General features: G+C 39.5%; 1 long non-coding RNA gene across 1 annotated transcript; it reads left to right on the top strand.

Moving 5' to 3' along the window:
- The first annotated feature begins 1,076 nt into the window (after positions 1 to 1,076).
- Positions 1,077 to 3,233, top strand: LOC140158283 (uncharacterized). The gene is made up of 3 exons (XR_011859756.1): positions 1,077 to 1,292; positions 2,349 to 2,443; positions 2,884 to 3,233. It is a non-coding gene; the product is annotated as an uncharacterized lncRNA (long non-coding RNA).
- Positions 3,234 to 18,143: the final 14,910 nt, after the last annotated feature.

Genomic DNA, 18,143 nt, shown 5'->3' with positions numbered 1-18,143 from the left:
TCATTATCTTCGAAGATTTTATCTTGTATTTGTAAGGTTTTTTCCAAGAAATTAGGAAGAAAGAATGTTTTATTAGAAAATGCGTATTAAATACTATTTACGTTCAAAGTATAGACGGCGACTTAGGGCATTCATATGAAATTCGATGATATCATTAAAAGTGGCCTTTATTATTGAGAAACTACGATACAATATATTAACGTGAGCGACTGTAAATACTAATTGTGTGTAAAAATGTCACAAAAAAATCAAATTTGATTATAAAAAGGTTTTATTTGTCTGTCTTTGGGATGATGTTGTTATCAATAACTCCCGATATTTTGTGTCGCCAAATTGATGATTTCGAAATTCCCCGTACTGCCGTAATATTTTCATGGGGCCTAATTTTTATGTTTTTGCATAAACATTTTTTTTTTTTCAATCATTTATAAAATTTATTTTTTGTAAACATTTTTTTGAATTTTAAACATATGCAATGGCTGTAAAAGCATCTAGAATTCATTTCAAATTAAACAGCGAAATCCTCAATCAATTAGAACGTATACAATAGTCAACCCGCACCCGCCATGTTATTTGGATAGATCCGTTCGACGTCACGTTCTGAATCAGAAGCACTGATCTCTACACACCTCAGAAGTCGCTGCTCAGTGGCATAAATATCTCCAGGATACATCATGCATGTACATGTGTATGTACGGACATGGCGACTTCAAATCTGTAACCATGTACAGATTTGATTTAAGCAAAGTAAGTATACACCTTGTGGTTGGGATTCCGAAAGGTGGTTTAAACCAAGGTTTAGCTAAACCCAGGTTTAAACCTAGGTTTAAACCTAAGTTGCGTTTCCCGTAGCTGGTTTAAGTTAAACCTGGGTCTAAAGCTGAGTACTAAAGTCGCAAAAGCCGGGTCTAACTTAAACCTGGCAGGGGGCAGGTTTAAGTCCAGGTTTAAGTGCATTTATCTGCATGCCAACCACGGAAGCCTGCTTGTTACGGAAGCGGACCACTACAATTCGTGGCATTTGCAACTGGAAAATTGTGCCACAGAACCAATTTTTGGAAGTCATAATAAAAGGATTATGTTCCATAATGAATAGAGAAGAGTTGTGACCAGAGTTTGAAACGGAGGTGATCGGCCAAGCTTGTACACAGCTGTAATCATGGACATGGTCATGGCAGTAGCAGTGCAATACACGGCAGTGGCAGTGCAATGTACACGACAGTGACAGTCATATCGACACCCGGTACTCACGGCACAGTGTAATAGCATAGGGACGCGTCATGACAGTGAAGGTAAGAAACGTCGGCTTATTCGTGACATATTAATACTGTTTTATACCACTTAAAAGCCCCTATATAATTATGATAATCTTCACATTATTGGTGACGATTTTAGGCTGTGGTATTGTTTTTAGTCGATTAGGAATCGATTAGGCTAGGCTTAACAAATTACATGTAGGCCTAGGCCTATACCTAACCGAGGCTTTGTGGATTTTATCAGCAAACGAAGCTCGGACAAATCTTTTCAATATTCCCTTATTTATCGAAGTCCGGGCTTTTTTTCCCATTGAGTTCTACCTTGAAATGAAGATATATGAGGTCTCAGGAGTTAGTCATGATGTCAGAAGCCGGTGTAGAAGTAAAACGTTTAAGCCTACCCCATCGCGACCCTGGTCATGATGGTCCTAGCCTGGCTAGCCTAGGGCTAGGGTATCATAGGCTGTATAGCCTATGCAAAAACTGCATAATTATCAGTACCGGTACCTACTAGATAAATATTTTCCGTAGGCCTATGTTCTTCAAGATGTAGGGATTTTGTTCATATTTATAGGCCAGGCTTCAAGTTCAACAATAAGCCTGGTAATGGAACATCACCCTGGCCTAGCCTTAAGTTAGGGCCTATACCAGTCTGTACCATTTCATAGGGCATACATGTGTTGACAGGCCCTATGATTACAGGCTGGCTAGGCTTGGACTCGGGCTGTTCCAGGCTTATTTATTGAACTTCAAGCTCCGCTAATTGTTTATTTTAATATGAAATCTACGTTTGTTATTTTGTCTGACTCGTGCTAGGGTATTTATCAGGGTATTGTGAAAGTTTGGTCAAACAGGCATATTATCAGGTATATGCCTATATAAAATAGACTGCTCATCATTCCTGTGACTGATTAATTTTATAGAATTCTCAGTGCTCACTGAAGTATGATTTTGAGATACCATCATAATCATGTAGGCCTAAATATTACTAAGTAAATTTGTATACATTATTGAATTGCAAATTTTTGTATGAAACTGCAACTGATTAACTGTGACAAATAAAATGTTATGCTTTGTTTTTTCCGTTTACAGGTCAAACTGTCAATGTCATATCAAGAGGAATGTTTTCTAATCAGAGTGATAGGCCTACGGATGATTCCCATGCACCATAACTTCAGGTGATTTTGGTAAGAATAAAGCACTGATTTTTTTGGATTAAAAAACATTACTAAGTTCTACAAATGAAACATATCTCAATCATACCGGTAATCATTCATTTGTTCACTATTGTACTAATTTCTTGAAACAAAAAGCGAATAAATCAAAGACTTAGCATTCAAAATCATGAGTAGGCCTAGCCCATATGTGCCGCAATTTTCCTCTAATTTTCACTTTTTTTGTGAAATAAAATATGCTTTTTCCAAAAATTAGAATGCATACATTGAAATTAGACTTCTACAAATCTTGTGACTTGACTGTCAAATTTGAGAGTGTGCAGGTGTGTGTGGAGGGGGGGTGGGGAGGTGAGGCTGTCAATCAAGTCACCCACCTTTAAAGACAAGATTTGAATATAGGCCTAATTTATATTTTAACTATAAGTGTCTATTTTTTCTTTCTTTCATTACAGAACTTCAACAATCTACATGATGAAGTAACCGTGATCCCCGGCTGAGATCCACTGGCCGTCAAAGTTTGGACTACAGGATCGATGAGCAGTATCAGTACAATCACAAGTGTCTAACAGAAAACGTTTTACCTTGCTGAATGTCATAGGCCTTTAAGCCTAATAGTGTAACACAAACATGATAACATATGAGACTTTTAGTATCCATATTTATTACTCCGGAATTCTAGTTTCAACACTATTCAATGAAAATGAAGACAAAGATAGGTAATTAAGTTGTGTACGTTGCACGTTTCACACACTATAGTAATTTTAATTATTAATTTTTAATTTAATTTTTAATTACAAAATTATTAATTCCGTTCTAAGACTTAAAAGTCTTAGAACGGAATTAATATTTTTTAATTCCGTTCTAAGACTTAAGTCTTAGAACGGAATTAATAATTTTGTCCTTACGTAAGGGTCTACTAATATAGCTTCATTACTTTTCCTATATGAAACAAGCATGGGCATCAATCCTGGAGGGGGACATATAATAATAATATCAAATGTCCGAGTAGGCCTATGTCCCCCTCACATTTTGGTAACTTAATCAAAAAGTCACAAATAAATGTTTGGGTTTTTTTGTTGTTGTTGTTGGTTTTGTGAGTAGGCCCCCTAATTAACGCAAGCACAAAAATAGTACCAGGGTAGTAGCCGTTTTGAGATCTGCACTAAAATAACCAAAATTAATGTAGTCCACCAAATGACGTCATAATTTGGACTTCATTTTGCTCTTTTGTTCAATTTCTGAAGGGGCACATCCCTCTCATATGTGCGGCGCTGACATACCTTTTCAAATCCGTACCCCCCCCCACTCCATTTTCAGAACGTCTCGACGCCCATGACATGACATGACAGTATGCCTAACAAGTAACCGTCTTAACAACAAACGTCTATGCTACTGTACATGAAACAAATTCAATCATTTCTAGTTTTATTTAATGTACAAGGTGGTTAAAAATGGAAATTATATACTTCCTCACTATTTGAAGTGATGGATTATGTATCATGTATAAAATTATAATAATAAAATAAAATATGCTACATATTTGCACTTTTTATTATTATAGGTCAGTGTTTTGTTTTAATATTCGTAATTATAGCTATTTTATGCCTGCTGTCCGTAAAAGAGAAAACCGTGATGCCCCCACGATCGTTGTAATCAACGGAATCAACGGAGGGTATTCCGTAAATGGCGGAAATTTCCAAACGGCGTGCCACTTTGAATGCCCCTCACAGCTTGCCAAAAATTGCTTGCCCCTTTCAGCCTGCTAAAATTGTTTGTCTCGCTCCCCCCTCCCACCCCTTGGCCTTTTGCCCCCATACCATGTCAAATTTGTGGGAACCCAATTTGCAATTTCTTTCATACTCTTTGCCGGATAAGCATTTTTTAAAGTGTTTTACTAAAAGGTGGCCCGTAAATGTGTGCAAAAATAGCTGGGTAAAATGTGCTTGCTCTTCTTTTGGATTGCCAAAACAGCCCCCTCATTTTCCCCTCCCCAGGCTTCTTAATTATTGCACCGGTAGGCCTACTATATGTGCAAAATCAAGAAATGAAATTTAGAAAATACCATTTCAGCTTAATCACTGTTAGGCCTATTAGGCCTCAATACAATGATACTACGTGAGTGTTGTTAAAAACCTGCAGAACGTTGGCTAGTAAATTAAGACTGAGCTTTTCGTGGATTCTAGATCTCCGTATTTGGTTTGAAAAATATCATTTTCATCAATAAACTCAGAAACATGAAAAGATAACAACTCTATGCCCTACTACCCATCTGTTTATTCACAATTTCCTACGCAATATGCCTATCATAGCCTTCCAAATAAATTGGAACATCATACCCATGCACAAAGTTCCGTGTATATGCATAATAGAATACACCACAGTTAGTACTATTCGGCTACGAAACCAGGTCTAAGTTTAAACCTAGGTTTAAACCCAGGTCTAACTAGTCCGAGCTTTCGGAATCGTAAAATAACTTAAACCTTGGTTTAGGCTTAAGCCGGGACTAGTTAGACCCAGGTTTAAGTTAGCACCAGTTTAAGTTAAACCACCTTTCGGAATTCCAACCTGTATATTTTAGCTTAAAACAAATAACAGCAACACACACTGCACATGAACTGCACCAGCATGACCAGTGTGTACAGTATGGGTTGATCCTTCATGTAATTATTTCGTGTAATCTAATCCTAACTCTAACCCTAATCCTAACCCTAACCCTAAGCCTAATCCTAATCATAACCCTAATCCCAACCCTAACCCTAATCCTAATAACCACAGTATGGCTTTACTTATAAATATAATTGTTTTCATCATTCATGGTTTTAGTTTCACCGGCATGCATGCGTCATAGTCTATCTACCTCGAGACACTGGCACTAGCTTTGAAGTTTAGCGTGTTCCGCGTCAGAGCGTTACTTGCGTGTACATACTTTTATGCGGGCATCAATGTGCCGCATAAAATTATGTGCACAACTTAACCACGCTAAAGCTGGTTTCATACTACCCTGCCGCTTGCCGCTGAGAGGCGTGGCGCACGCGCATTGCAAACAAACGGACACAATCAAGGCTTGTCAATGGTTGAAACGACCCTGCCGCTTGCCGCAGTGGCAAGCGGCAGAAAACTAGTGCCGTCGTCTCGATGCAGTTGGCAATTAAGCTATTTGTTTGAGGGAGTTGAGATTTAAAAGCATATCTCAAATTATTCCACTTGTTCATGTTATTGGTCATTGGGAATTAAGGCCGTCAGCCTTTCGCCATCTTGTGGGTACAAATGATACGCGTGTTCATGCGTCGGACACTACGCGCAGGGCGCAGCTTGCCATGAAACTGTTATCATGCATCATCACGCATGGAGATCGAAGGACCATCGCAGCATGTACCCACATATGGCGGCATATGAGTATGACGTCACGCTGACAGCCTCTATTGAATGAATGCAGCTTTCAACAGCTGTACACAATCCAACTGCGATCCTATATCGCGTATTTCAAACTACAACACGAGCGGTCGAGCGCACAATGGATACCAAAATTACCATACAATACCAACCAATCATGAGTGCATTGACATGGATGGGTCCGCGTTAGGCATGAGCAGTCGTACATGGTGGCGTATATCGCGCAGTGTACGCACAAATTTGTCACGCTATGCCTATGTCAGGCTGTGTTCATTCAATTGGAATAATCTGTAAAGCACATGAAGGCTAATAGGCCCGAGCATCACAAATACCGGTTAGGCATGAGCGGCTGACGCTAAGCCCAGCCCCAGCAGTAGTACATGTACATGATGTTTGAAGCATCTCTCTTATGTCATGTTCTCTAGACCTAGTATATAATAGGCCTATTTTGCAGTAAACATTTGACGAGCACGTACTACCAACCATGATGTTGCAGAGTCAGAGCCAAAAACGTGTACGGTGCAAAGTTCATTCATAAATTTCCACTCTGCAACAGCAGATTGCCTCAGCAGCAAACAGGGGGTGCATTTCAATGCAGTAATTACGCCATCGCCATGTAGGCCTACGGTTAAAATATGTGCTCGTCAAAGGTTCACTGCAAAAATATTATAGGGACTACTTTTCACCTTAGGGAGATAATTGGAAATATATTATATCAATCATGCATAAACAAAGTTTGCTGACTCAAGCTTGCCTTGTGCGTATGCATGTATGTAGGCCTGGCCTAGAGTTGGGTTTTGAGTACGATACTAGTCTAATGTGCATCATGTTCAACACTGTTCATGTCACGTCCGTCCGATAGTGATGTCGTTACAGTGCGCTGTAAGCGCGCTGAGAAACCACCCTTGATGTGTGCATGTACGCTCTGTGCGATTAACATTATGTGTGCGAAGTGTAAAATTCACCAAAGTATGCGCATTTACACAACACGCAATTAAGCACAATTCGTGACAGGTGCTGTGCCTACAGCCTACTTGATACATTTATGGCGTGCAGAGAACGCGCATTAAAAGGGCATTTTGTGATCCACAGCCTCATCCACCCACTATTCTCAAAAAAAGTTGTGATTTTTATACCACTCACTGTACCTTTGGCTACATAATGTTTGGGGCTGTGCAATAATTATGAGCCCTGGCTGGGGAGGGTAAAATTGGGGGGAGGCAAGACATTTTTGGTGAGTCGAAAGGGGGGAAGCAATTTTGGCAAAGCTGAGAGGGGGCAAGAGATTTTTGGCACGCGTTCTTGGGGCGCCTTTTAAATAAAACGCTCTAAAAAGGCGTAGGGAAACTGTACGGAAACGCTTAAATATGCAAATTTTCATGCTCGCTACGCTCGCAACATGTACATAGACCATTTAAAGGGGGGGGCAAAGATTTTGTGGCAGACTGAGAGGGGGGGGTCAAGCAAGTTTTGGCAGGCCGAGAGAGGGGGCAAGCGATTTTTGGCGAGCCATTTGGAAATTTTCCCCCCCCCCCCCCCGGGCCTCATAATTATTGTACACCCGGGATTGCACAGCCCCTTATGTACCAAAAATTTCTTGCAGATTAATTTGTTTAGCCAAAATATCACCAAATTTGAATTTCCTTCGAACTGGTATGTCAACAGTGGCCTATGGAGCAGTGCAGTGTAATACACTAAATCATGCATATAAACTCGCAAACGCAAAATTGGAATCAACTGAAATTTTGGGAATAAGCTTTTTTCGTAGATATCTATTGAAAAATGTCATAAAAAGAGGATGCTAGGATCACAAAATCCTCCTTTAATGTAAGTTGACACGCACAGTGACAATTAAAAAGACAAATATTTTTTTGCTAATTATTTAAAGCTCTCAAATTTTGGAAGATTAAAAAATAAATAAATTAAAAATGCACTCGTAAAGTTAGATATTCATAAAAAAATATATATATATTTATGTAATGGGTTTGAGCACTCTAAATTCCAAAGTTAGTCACTTGTATAAAAGTAGGCTAAACTTGTTATAGCAATATTGTAAAATATGATGAGTTAGCCCCCCCATTTTATTTGTCAAAATTCCGATTTTTACACAATTTACATAATAGCAAGTTGGTGGTGCGCGCCCTTAGACATTTGGCTACGGGCTGCGGATAGCAAGGACAATTTTCAGAAGAAAAAAACAACACCATGTTGTCATCAAAGTTTCACCAGTTTTCTATAACATGGCTAGAAAGAAATTGCCCCATTTTGCACTACAGAAGAAGAAGAGCTGAACCACTGCCCTTGTGAAGTAATTTTGTGAGCTAAGATTTGATTAATACCCAGTTATGTGAGTAAAGAACAAGAAAGACACGAGAATTCATCTGGTTTAGCTCTGACAATTCAACTTGTAGGCTGAAAATAAAAAATCTGGTACATGTATCTAATGAATAGTTTACATCCAAAAGCAACCAAACTTGAGCCAAATCTCAATATGAGAGCTTGTATGTAATGGTGGTATTCAAGGTCAAAGGAAAAGGATGATTATTACTTGTGTTTACATTGTCCGACGTACGCCCGGCGGAACTTGGCCGGGAGTAGCGGTAGGCGTTGCCAGGAGTAGTGGCAGTGTGAACGATGGTCAGCGTAAGTTCCGCCAGGCGCGTACATCGACGATTTGGGTGTACCCTCCGCCAGGTGTAAGTTGCAATGTAAACACTGCTACTCCTGACACCCGGTGTAAGTTTCACCTTTTGTTGGTCGGAACTAAGACATTACATATTGCGTGGTTGAAAAAGGTCACAGAAACACTGGAAGTGGTAGTCGATGTTTACACCGACCAGAAGTGAATGCTTGCATGGTGGATCGGCGTAGTGCTAGGAGTAGGCTAGGTGTGGACACGCTGTAGGAGTAGCGAAAATATTTGTGGAATTTTTATCATTGTTAGCGTAACTTACGCCGGGAACACGTTGAATTAGTGGACATGCTTGTAAGTCCTTGTCAACTTCCAGTACATGTATAGGCCTTATAGGGATCAGCAGGAGTAACATATTTCCTTTTTCGTAGCAGAATTGGGACTAGGATCATATGCATAGGCTCTTAAAACCTGTGACTAAAACTGTTGAACATTGCTTTAATTGCCAAGTAATAGGAATAGATCTTTTATTTTATTACACAGGAGTGTAAAATTTAATTCTTCATTATTCTTTGTTAATTTGTATTTTTTGATTTTACAGCTAGAAGAACCTTAATGTAGAAGGAAAGTATATAGAGAGCTTCTTTCCGAAATGGCAGTATATCACAAGTAACAAGTTACAGACTTCGAGGTTTCCAGAGGTAAGAAATTGAAAAGCAAGCCAGTATTGCAGTGGGGCAATCTCTCCCGGGCAATCTCTGTGCTCCCTGATACTAATGTAGATTCCATATCATGTTGGAGCGATGGGAAAAGGTTAAAGGTCATTGGACCTCGACCATTGTCCCAAATAGGGGACGATTGGTCATTAAGACTATTGGTCATTAAGATTTATATTATCAATTTCTGATTCGCGTCTCAACGAAACTTGCCATGAAAGAAAAAGGAGTTATGTTGTTCGTACAATCAACTATAATTTTTGTTGACATAATTATAGGCCTAAATCATGTACTTCACCATGTTAAAAAATTCACCATGTTATTTGAATTTTATATTGATTTGGGCAATGATACCAAGGCAGACAGAAAGTCAGATGGAGGGATGAGATAGCAAGTTTCATAGGGATCAGGTGGATGGCAAAAGCAAATGACAGGAAACTTTGGTGCCAAATTGGGGAGGCTTTCGCCCTGCAGTCCCGGTCCCCGCACTCCGTGCATCCGCGGGTATTCATGCTTGTCGGTGAACTTTAAAAACACCCCCTTTTGCATCTCATTTCGCGAAGTTTTTAGGGGAAAAACACCCCTTTTTTTAGCGATTTCGCGAATTATTTGCCCTTCGAAAATACCCCTATTTTCGCTAAAATACGAACGATATTTCTAATATGCCCTTTTCTGGCAAAACGTGTATAGGCTTCTCGACGAAAATACCCTTTTTTTCAATTTCGCGAACAAGTGGTTTGAAAAAGCACACCTTTTTTGTGTGTTTCGCGAATCGCGTTTCTTCATCTGAAAACATCCCTTATTTCACGAAATTTTCGACGAGCATGAATACCCGCGGATGCACGGAGTGCGGGGACCGGGCCTGCAGTGGGCTGAATACGGCTGATGATGATGATGAAATCAAAATTGTGCTTAGCTTATTATTTCACTATAGGACTATTTTTACTTCACTACTCTATGTGCGTGTTTATAGTGAGCCAGATTATCCGGTATTTAGCGTATATTAACATAAATCAATTGTTAGGCCCAAAAAAAATAACTGTTTGTTTGTCCTCCACAGCTTTGAAAGAGGACGTGCGGGCGGGCGGATTTTTTTAAATTTTTAAAATTTTTTTTTTTCGGATTTGGCGTATTCCTGCACCTAGCTAGAGCTTAAAATAAATGCCACATTCATAATGGTGACTTTAAAAAAAAAACATTTTGTGTATTTAATATGCAGTTATAATTTGTGTTCATGACATAGTCTTTTAATGATTTCATATCCAATGTATTTTGAAGTCACTAAAAATAATAGACTATGACATGAACACAAGCTATAACTTTGCATATTGAAGACACAAAATGTTTTTGGGGGCTTTTTTTTACTTTCAACCATGAAAGATCTTAGTATTTAGCTCTAGCTAGGTCCAGAGATACTCCAAATCTGAAGTTGAATTTTACTTATTTTTATAAAAAAATTTATAAAAAAATTGGTCAGGCCTTGATCTGAGGAGCAGGCAGTGGAGGACAAACAAACAACCTATTTTTTTGGCCTTATTGCAGTATAATAAGTCCACTACAATTTTAACATTATTGAGCCCCTCCATTCCACGGGCACCACCTGTAGACCAGGCTGTAGATGAGCTAGGTGTCACTTGGGCGTAAACTTATCCCATATGGTTTTTCTAGATTAGAATTTCATGAGGAATAAGAATATCTTGGGTAACAAGCCCCTATCCTGAACAGGCTCCCACAAAGGGGGTTCTTTCCGGGGGTCCATTTTTAAGGATAAAATATCATAAGTTACGTTTAAACACAATAGTGTAGAGCAAACTCTTATAAATCTCATAAGAATACCCAATTAGTAAATTAAGCCCAACATATTTGATGTGGTAACAATCTGGAGGTGGAAGAGTAGTAGGGGGTCTCTAAAGGACCCCTATTTCCGGGGGGGTCCATTTAAAGGAAAACATACCCTAAGTTACGCTTAAACACAAAATAGTATAAAGTACACTCTTTTTAATGCCAAGATTGAACCCACTTATTTAAATAAGCCTTTTATATTTGATGTGGTAACAATATGGGGGTGGGGTGTAGAAGGGGGTCTCTAAATGGCCCCTATTTAAAAACAACACCAGTGAAATTTGCCTAAAGTTTATTCTTTGTTTGGTATGACCAGATTTTATGAAGATTAAGTATATCTTGACCAAGAAAGTCAAACTCCTTCATACAAACATCCAGCCACCAACTCCCCACCCCACCCCACCCCCAAACAGGGGGTGCCATTCAAACGTTATGAGCATTTTGAGAATATAATGTGTAATAATGTATGATACTGTAATTTCAAATAATTACGATGCAACACATCTTACAACCTAAAATCAAAATTAATGTTGATATATAATTATTCCAAAACTCGATGGCAACAATACTGTGTGTGTGTGGGGGGGGGGGGGGGGCTTGGAAGAGGAAGTCTCTGAAGACCCCATATTTAATAGACGAGATGGGGTCTTTAGTCTTTAGGGGAATCTCATATTATACGGTTCCAAGCATTTGGGTCCGTAATTTGTAGGAAAATACTTCATACCATTATGTTACCCTTTGGTTCAAATAGGGCACAAATACTTGTTTGTACTATAAAGTTTGCTTTAAAGTTCTACCAATTATGCTTACTTAATCCTCTGTATCGCTTTCATCGCTGTTGCCTACAAAGTCTTCACAATCATGATCTATAAACAGTTCTTGCATATCATCAGGCATAACCTTCTCGAGCCATCTCAGTTCTAGTGATTCTGTCCATGTCAGCAATGTTTCCAGCCTCATAACTACAAAGGACTGCTGAGCGCCATTCTCTAGCGATAAAGTTTGATCTCAAAATATAAAGTCTCAGTGTATGCTGGTATGGTGGTAGCAATGACACATCAGTGATCTTGTTCTGTTTGGTAAATTTCCGATCAAAGAGTATATACCGGGCCTCGTTGACGCTTTTACACTTTATGCCATACAGCAAGGCAACATATTCCGATCTCATTCTGGTGACATAGATATTGCAATCCTAGCGTTATCACACTTCATTGATGATGGTGCAAGAGTTGTGCTAGATACAAACACAAGCACATATCGCAAGGTTTTAGAATGAGCGACATAGACCTAACACCAGCACAGAAGACATCGCTGATAGGATTTCATGCCTTCACAGGCAATGACTACAACTCCTCCTTTTTTTGTAAAGGTAAACAAACTTGTTGGAAGTTACTTGAATGCAAGCCTAAATTCCTGGATACCTTCTCCAATCTTGGGGTGTCTTCTGCTGAAACCCTGGAGGCAGACCTTGAAGAATATGTTGCCTTGCTGTATGGCATAAAGTGTAAAAGCGTCAACGAGGCCCGGTATATACTCTTTGATCGGAAATTTACCAAACAGAACAAGATCACTGATGTGTCATTGCTACCACCATGCCAGCATACACTGAGACTTCATATTTTGAGATCAAACTTTATCGCTAGAGAATGGCGCTCAGCAGTCCTTTGTAGTTATGATGCTGGAAACATTGCTGACAATGGATGGACAGAATCACTAGAACTGAGATGGCTCGAGAAGGTTATGCCTGATGATATGCAAGAACTGTTTATAGATCATGATTGTGAAGACTTTGTAGGCAACAGCGATGAAAGCGATACAGAGGATTAAGTAAGCATAATTGGTAGAACTTTAAAGCAAACTTTATAGTACAAACAAGTATTTGTGCCCTATTTGAACCAAAGGGTAACATAATGGTATGAAGTATTTTCCTACAAATTACGGACCCAAATGCTTGGAACCGTATAATATAAGATTCCCCTAAAGACTAAAGACCCCATCCTGTCTATTAAATATGGGGTCCTCAGAGACTTCCTCTTCCAGCCCCCCACACACACACACAGTATTGTTGCCATCGAGTTTTGGAATAACATATCAACATTAATTTTGATTTTAGGTTGTAAGATGTGTTGCAACATAATTATTTGAAATTACGGTATCATACATTATTACACATTATATTCTCAAAATGCTCATAACGCCTGAATGGCACCCCTGTTTGGGGGTGGGGTGGGGGGGGGAGTTGGTGGCTGGATGTTTGTATGAAGGAGTTTGACTTTCTTGGTCAAGATATACTTAATCTTCATAAAAATCTGGTCATACCAAACAAAGAATAAACTTTAGGCAAATTTCACTGGTGTTGTTTTTAAATAGGGGGCCATTTAGAGACCCCCTTCTACACCCCACCCCCTATATTGTTACCACATCAAATATAAAAGGCTTATTTAAATAAGTGGGTTCAATCTTGGCATTAAAAAGAGAGTACTTTATACTATTTTGTGTTTAAGCGTAACTTAGGGTATGTTTTCCTTTAAAATGGACCCCCGGAAATAGGGGTCCTTTAGAGACCCCCTACTACTCTTCCACCCTCCAGATTGTTACCACATCAAATATGTTGGGCTTAATTTACTAATTGGGTGTACATTATGAGATTTATAAGAGTTTGCTCTACACTATTGTGTTTAAACGTAACTTATGATATTTTATCCTTAAAAATGGACCCCCGGAAAGAACCCCCCTTTGTGGGAGCCTGTTCAGGATAGGGGCTTGTTACCCAAGATATTCTTATTCCTCATGAAATTCTGATCTAGAAAAACCATATGGGATAAGTTTACGCTCCAAGTGACACCCAGCTCATCTACAGCCTGGTCTATGTCTTTCTGCTTTGATTTTTTAAGGCAATGTCCAATGACATACTGAGTGTCAAGTCGCAAGCCAGCTGACTTCAAGGTAACTTTGATGCTGCGACTCTTGCAGCAATAACATCATCAGTATTCGATCATTATTGATATTATTGAATCGCTCACTGTGACTGCTAGTAGCAGTATGATAATTATACCCTTTTAATCAGGTGCATTCCAGAACACAAGCAATCATCCTACATAAAATTGTAACCAGTGACTTTTTGTGTTTTTTTACAATCAGTTTCCATTGAAAATGGATGAGTGTGACACATCAAAATTCAACGTAATTAAGATCCAACTGATTTGTAAATTAATTGTAAAACAAGTCAAACTATATACATTCTGGACATAAGTACAGAGAACCTCTCCTTAATGTTCCCTCCGTTCATCATCTGAAAAACTTCTCAGGACCCCGCGTGTTAATTTATCATCTGCCGGTATGCGTTCCTTTTATTATGCTGCCCCTGTAGCTTGGAATTCCCTTCCCAACACCATCCGCAATATCACTTCTCTCGCTCAATTCAATTGTAGTCTTAAAACTCATTTTCCCCAACATGCTTTCCCTGAATCTTAAATTCTTAAGGTTTTTCAAGTTGTGTTTCAATCTGTGTCCTTTGCTTTTTTGTTTTCGCGCCCTGAGATCTTTTAGATGAATTTTTGCGCGGTATAAATACGCTCCATTATTATTATTATTATTATTATTATTATAAATAGCGAGTTAGGGCATTCAAAAATGCCTTAACTCGCGATTTGTAAGTTGACTAGCAGTTAAGGCATATGCCCTAATTTTCACTTCCGTGTATCTCACGTAATCTCTATTATTTTTCATTCATGTTACTTCTGCCAACTAATGTCATTATCTTCGAAGATTTTATCTTGTATTTGTAAGGTTTTTTTCAAGAAATTAGGAAGAAAGAATGTTTTATTAGAAAATGCGTATTAAATACTATTTACGTTCAAAGTATAGACGGCGACTTAGGGCATTCATATGAAATTAGATGATATCATTGAAAGTGGCCTTTATTATTGAGAAACTACGATACAATATATTAACTTGAGCGACTGCAAATACTAATTGTGTGTAAAATGTCACAAAAAAATCAAATTTGATTATAAAAGGTTTTATTTGTCTGTCTTTGGGATGATGTTGTTATCAATAACTCCCGATATTTTGTGTCGCCAAATTGATGATTTCGAAATTCCCCGTACTGCCGTAATATTTTCATGGGGCCTAATTTTTATGTTTTTGCATAAACATTTTTTTTTTTCAATCATTTATAAAATTTATTTTTTGTAAACATTTTTTTGTAGAATTTTAAACATATGCAATGGCTGTAAAAGCATCTAGAATTCATTTCAAATTAAACAGCGAAATCCTCAATCAATTAAGAACGTATACAATAGTCAACCCGCACCCGCCATGTTATTTGGATAGATCCGTTCGACGTCACGTTCTGAATCAGAAGTACTGATCTCTATCATGCTATACACACCTCAGAAGTCGCTGCTCAGTGGCATAAATATCTCCAGGATACATCATGCATGTACATGTGTATGTACGGACATGGCGACTTCAAATCTGTAACCATGTACTGACAGTCGATGCACAAAACAGATTTGATTTAAGCAAAGTAAGTATACACCTTGTATATTTTAGCTTAACAAATAACAGCAACACATGAACTGCACCAGTGTGTACAGTAGGCCTATGGCTTTACTTATAATTGTTTTCATCATTCATGGTTTTAGTTTCACCGGCATGCATGCGTCATAGTCTATCTACCTCGAGACACTGGCACTAGCTTTGAAGTTTAGCGTGTTCCGCGTCAGAGCGTTACTTGGTGCGTGTACAACTGTACATACTTTTATGCGGGCATCAATGTTGTGCACACAAGAAACCACGCTAAAGCTGGTTTCAACTTTCATACTACCCTGCCGCTTGCCGCTGAGAGGCGTGGCGCACGCGCATTGCAAACAAACGGACACAATCAAGGCTTGTCAATGGTTGAAACGCCCTGCCGCTTGCCGCAGCGGCAAGCGGCAGAAAGCTAGTGCCGATGCAGTTGGCAAGCTATTTGTTTGAGGGAGTTGAGATTAAGCATATCTCAAATTATTCCACTTGTTCATGTTATTGGTCATTGGGAATTAAGGCCGTCAGCCTTTCGCCATCTTGTGGGTACAAATGATACGCGTGTTCATGCGTCGGACACTACGCGCAGGGCGCAGCTTGCCATGAAACTGTTATCATGCATCATCACGCATGGAGATCGAAGCCTGAAGGACCATCGCAGCATGTACTCACAATATGGCGGCATATGAGTATGACGTCACGCTGACAGCCTCATTGAATGAATGCAGCTTTCAACAGCTGTACACAATCCAACTGCGATCCTATATCGCGTATTTCAAACTACAACACGAGCGGTCGAGCGCACAATGGATACCAAAATTACCATACAAATGATACAATACCAACCAATCATGAGTGCATTGGCATGGATGGGTCCGCGTTAGGCATGAACAGTCGTACATGGTGGCGTATATCGCGCAGTGTACGCACAAATTTGTCACGCTATGCCTATGTCAGGCTGTGTTCATTCAATTGGAATAATCTGTAAAGCACATGAAGGTTTCCTATTGGCCCGAGCATCACAAATACCGGTTAGGCATGAGCGGCTGACGCTAAGCCCAGCCCCAGCAGTAGTGTGTACATGATGTTTGAAGCATCTCTCTTATGTCATGTTCTCTAGACCTAGTATATAATAGGCCTATTTTGCAGTTAACATTTGACGAGCGCGTACTACCAACCATGATGTTGCAGAGTCAGAGCCAAAAACGTGTACGGTGCAAAGTTCATTCATAAATTTCCACTCTGCAACAGCAGATTGCCTCAGCAGCAAACAGGGCAAGTGCATTTCAATGCAGTAAATACGCCATCGCCATGTAGGCATACGGTTAAAATATGTGCTCGTCAAAGGTTCACTGCAAAAATATTATAGGGACTACTTTTCACCTAATTTTAGGAGGCTTATTTTGAGCCCTAAATTATAATTATGATAACTGGAAAGGTGAACATCTCCATAGGGAGATAATTGGAAATATATTATATCAATCATGCATAAACAAAGTTTGCTGACTCAAGCTTGCCCTGTGCGTATGCATGTATGTAGGCCTGGCCTAGAGTGGGGTTTTGAGTACGGTACTAGTCTAATGTGCATCATGTTCAACACTGTTCATGTCACGTCCGTCCGATAGTGATGTCGTTACAGTGCGCTGTAAGCGCGCTGAGAAACCACCCTTGATGTGTGCACGCTCTGTGCGATTAACATTATGTGTGCGAAGTGTAAAATTCACCAAAGTATGAGCATTTACACAACACACAATTAAGCACAATTCGTGACAGGTGCTGTGCCTACAGCCTACTTGATACATTAATGGCGTGCAGAGAACGCGCATTCAAAGGGCATTTTGTGATCCACAGCCTCATCCCCCCACTATTCTCAAAAAAAGTTGTGATTTTTATACCACTCACTGTACCTCTGGCTACATAATGTTTGGGGCTGTACAATAATTATGAGCCCTGGGAGGGTAAAATTGGGGGGGGGGGCAAGAAATTTTTGGTGAGTCGAAAGAGGGGGGCAAGCAATTTTGGCAAAGCTGAGAGGGGGGCAAGAGATTTTTGGCACTCGTTCTTGGGGCGCCTTTTAAATAAAACGCTCTAAAAAGGCGTAGGGAAACCGTACAGAAACGCTTAAATATGCAAATTTTCATGCTCGCTACGCTCGCAACATGTACATAGACCATGTAAAGTTTGCAAATTGGCATGTGCAAGTAGGGGGGGGGCAAAAATTTTTGGCAGGCCGAGAGGGGGGGGGGGCAAGCAATTTTGGCAGGCCGAGAGAGGGGGCAAGCGATTTTTGGCGAGCCCCCCACCCCACCCCCGGGCCTCATAATTATTGTACACCCGGGATTGCACAGCCCCTTATGTACCAAAAATTTCTTGCAGATTAATTTGTTTAGCCAAAATATCACCAAATTTGAATTTCCTTCGAACTGGTATGTACCAGAACGAAATTACAACAGTGGCCTATGGAGCACACCTTTGTTTCATAAGCATAACCATGAAGGTACAGGACATTTTTTGTTTTTGCTATAGCCCCCGAATGAAATGTATTTAATTATGTTTGTACTCACTCAGGTAGCATTGTGTGTGAATTTTACATCCGGAC

This window comes from Amphiura filiformis, chromosome 8 (genome assembly GCF_039555335.1).
Source record: "Amphiura filiformis chromosome 8, Afil_fr2py, whole genome shotgun sequence".
Lineage (NCBI taxonomy): Eukaryota > Metazoa > Echinodermata > Ophiuroidea > Amphilepidida > Amphiuridae > Amphiura > Amphiura filiformis.
Note: the sequence above shows the minus strand (reverse complement) of the source record. Positions and strands in the feature narration are given on the sequence as shown.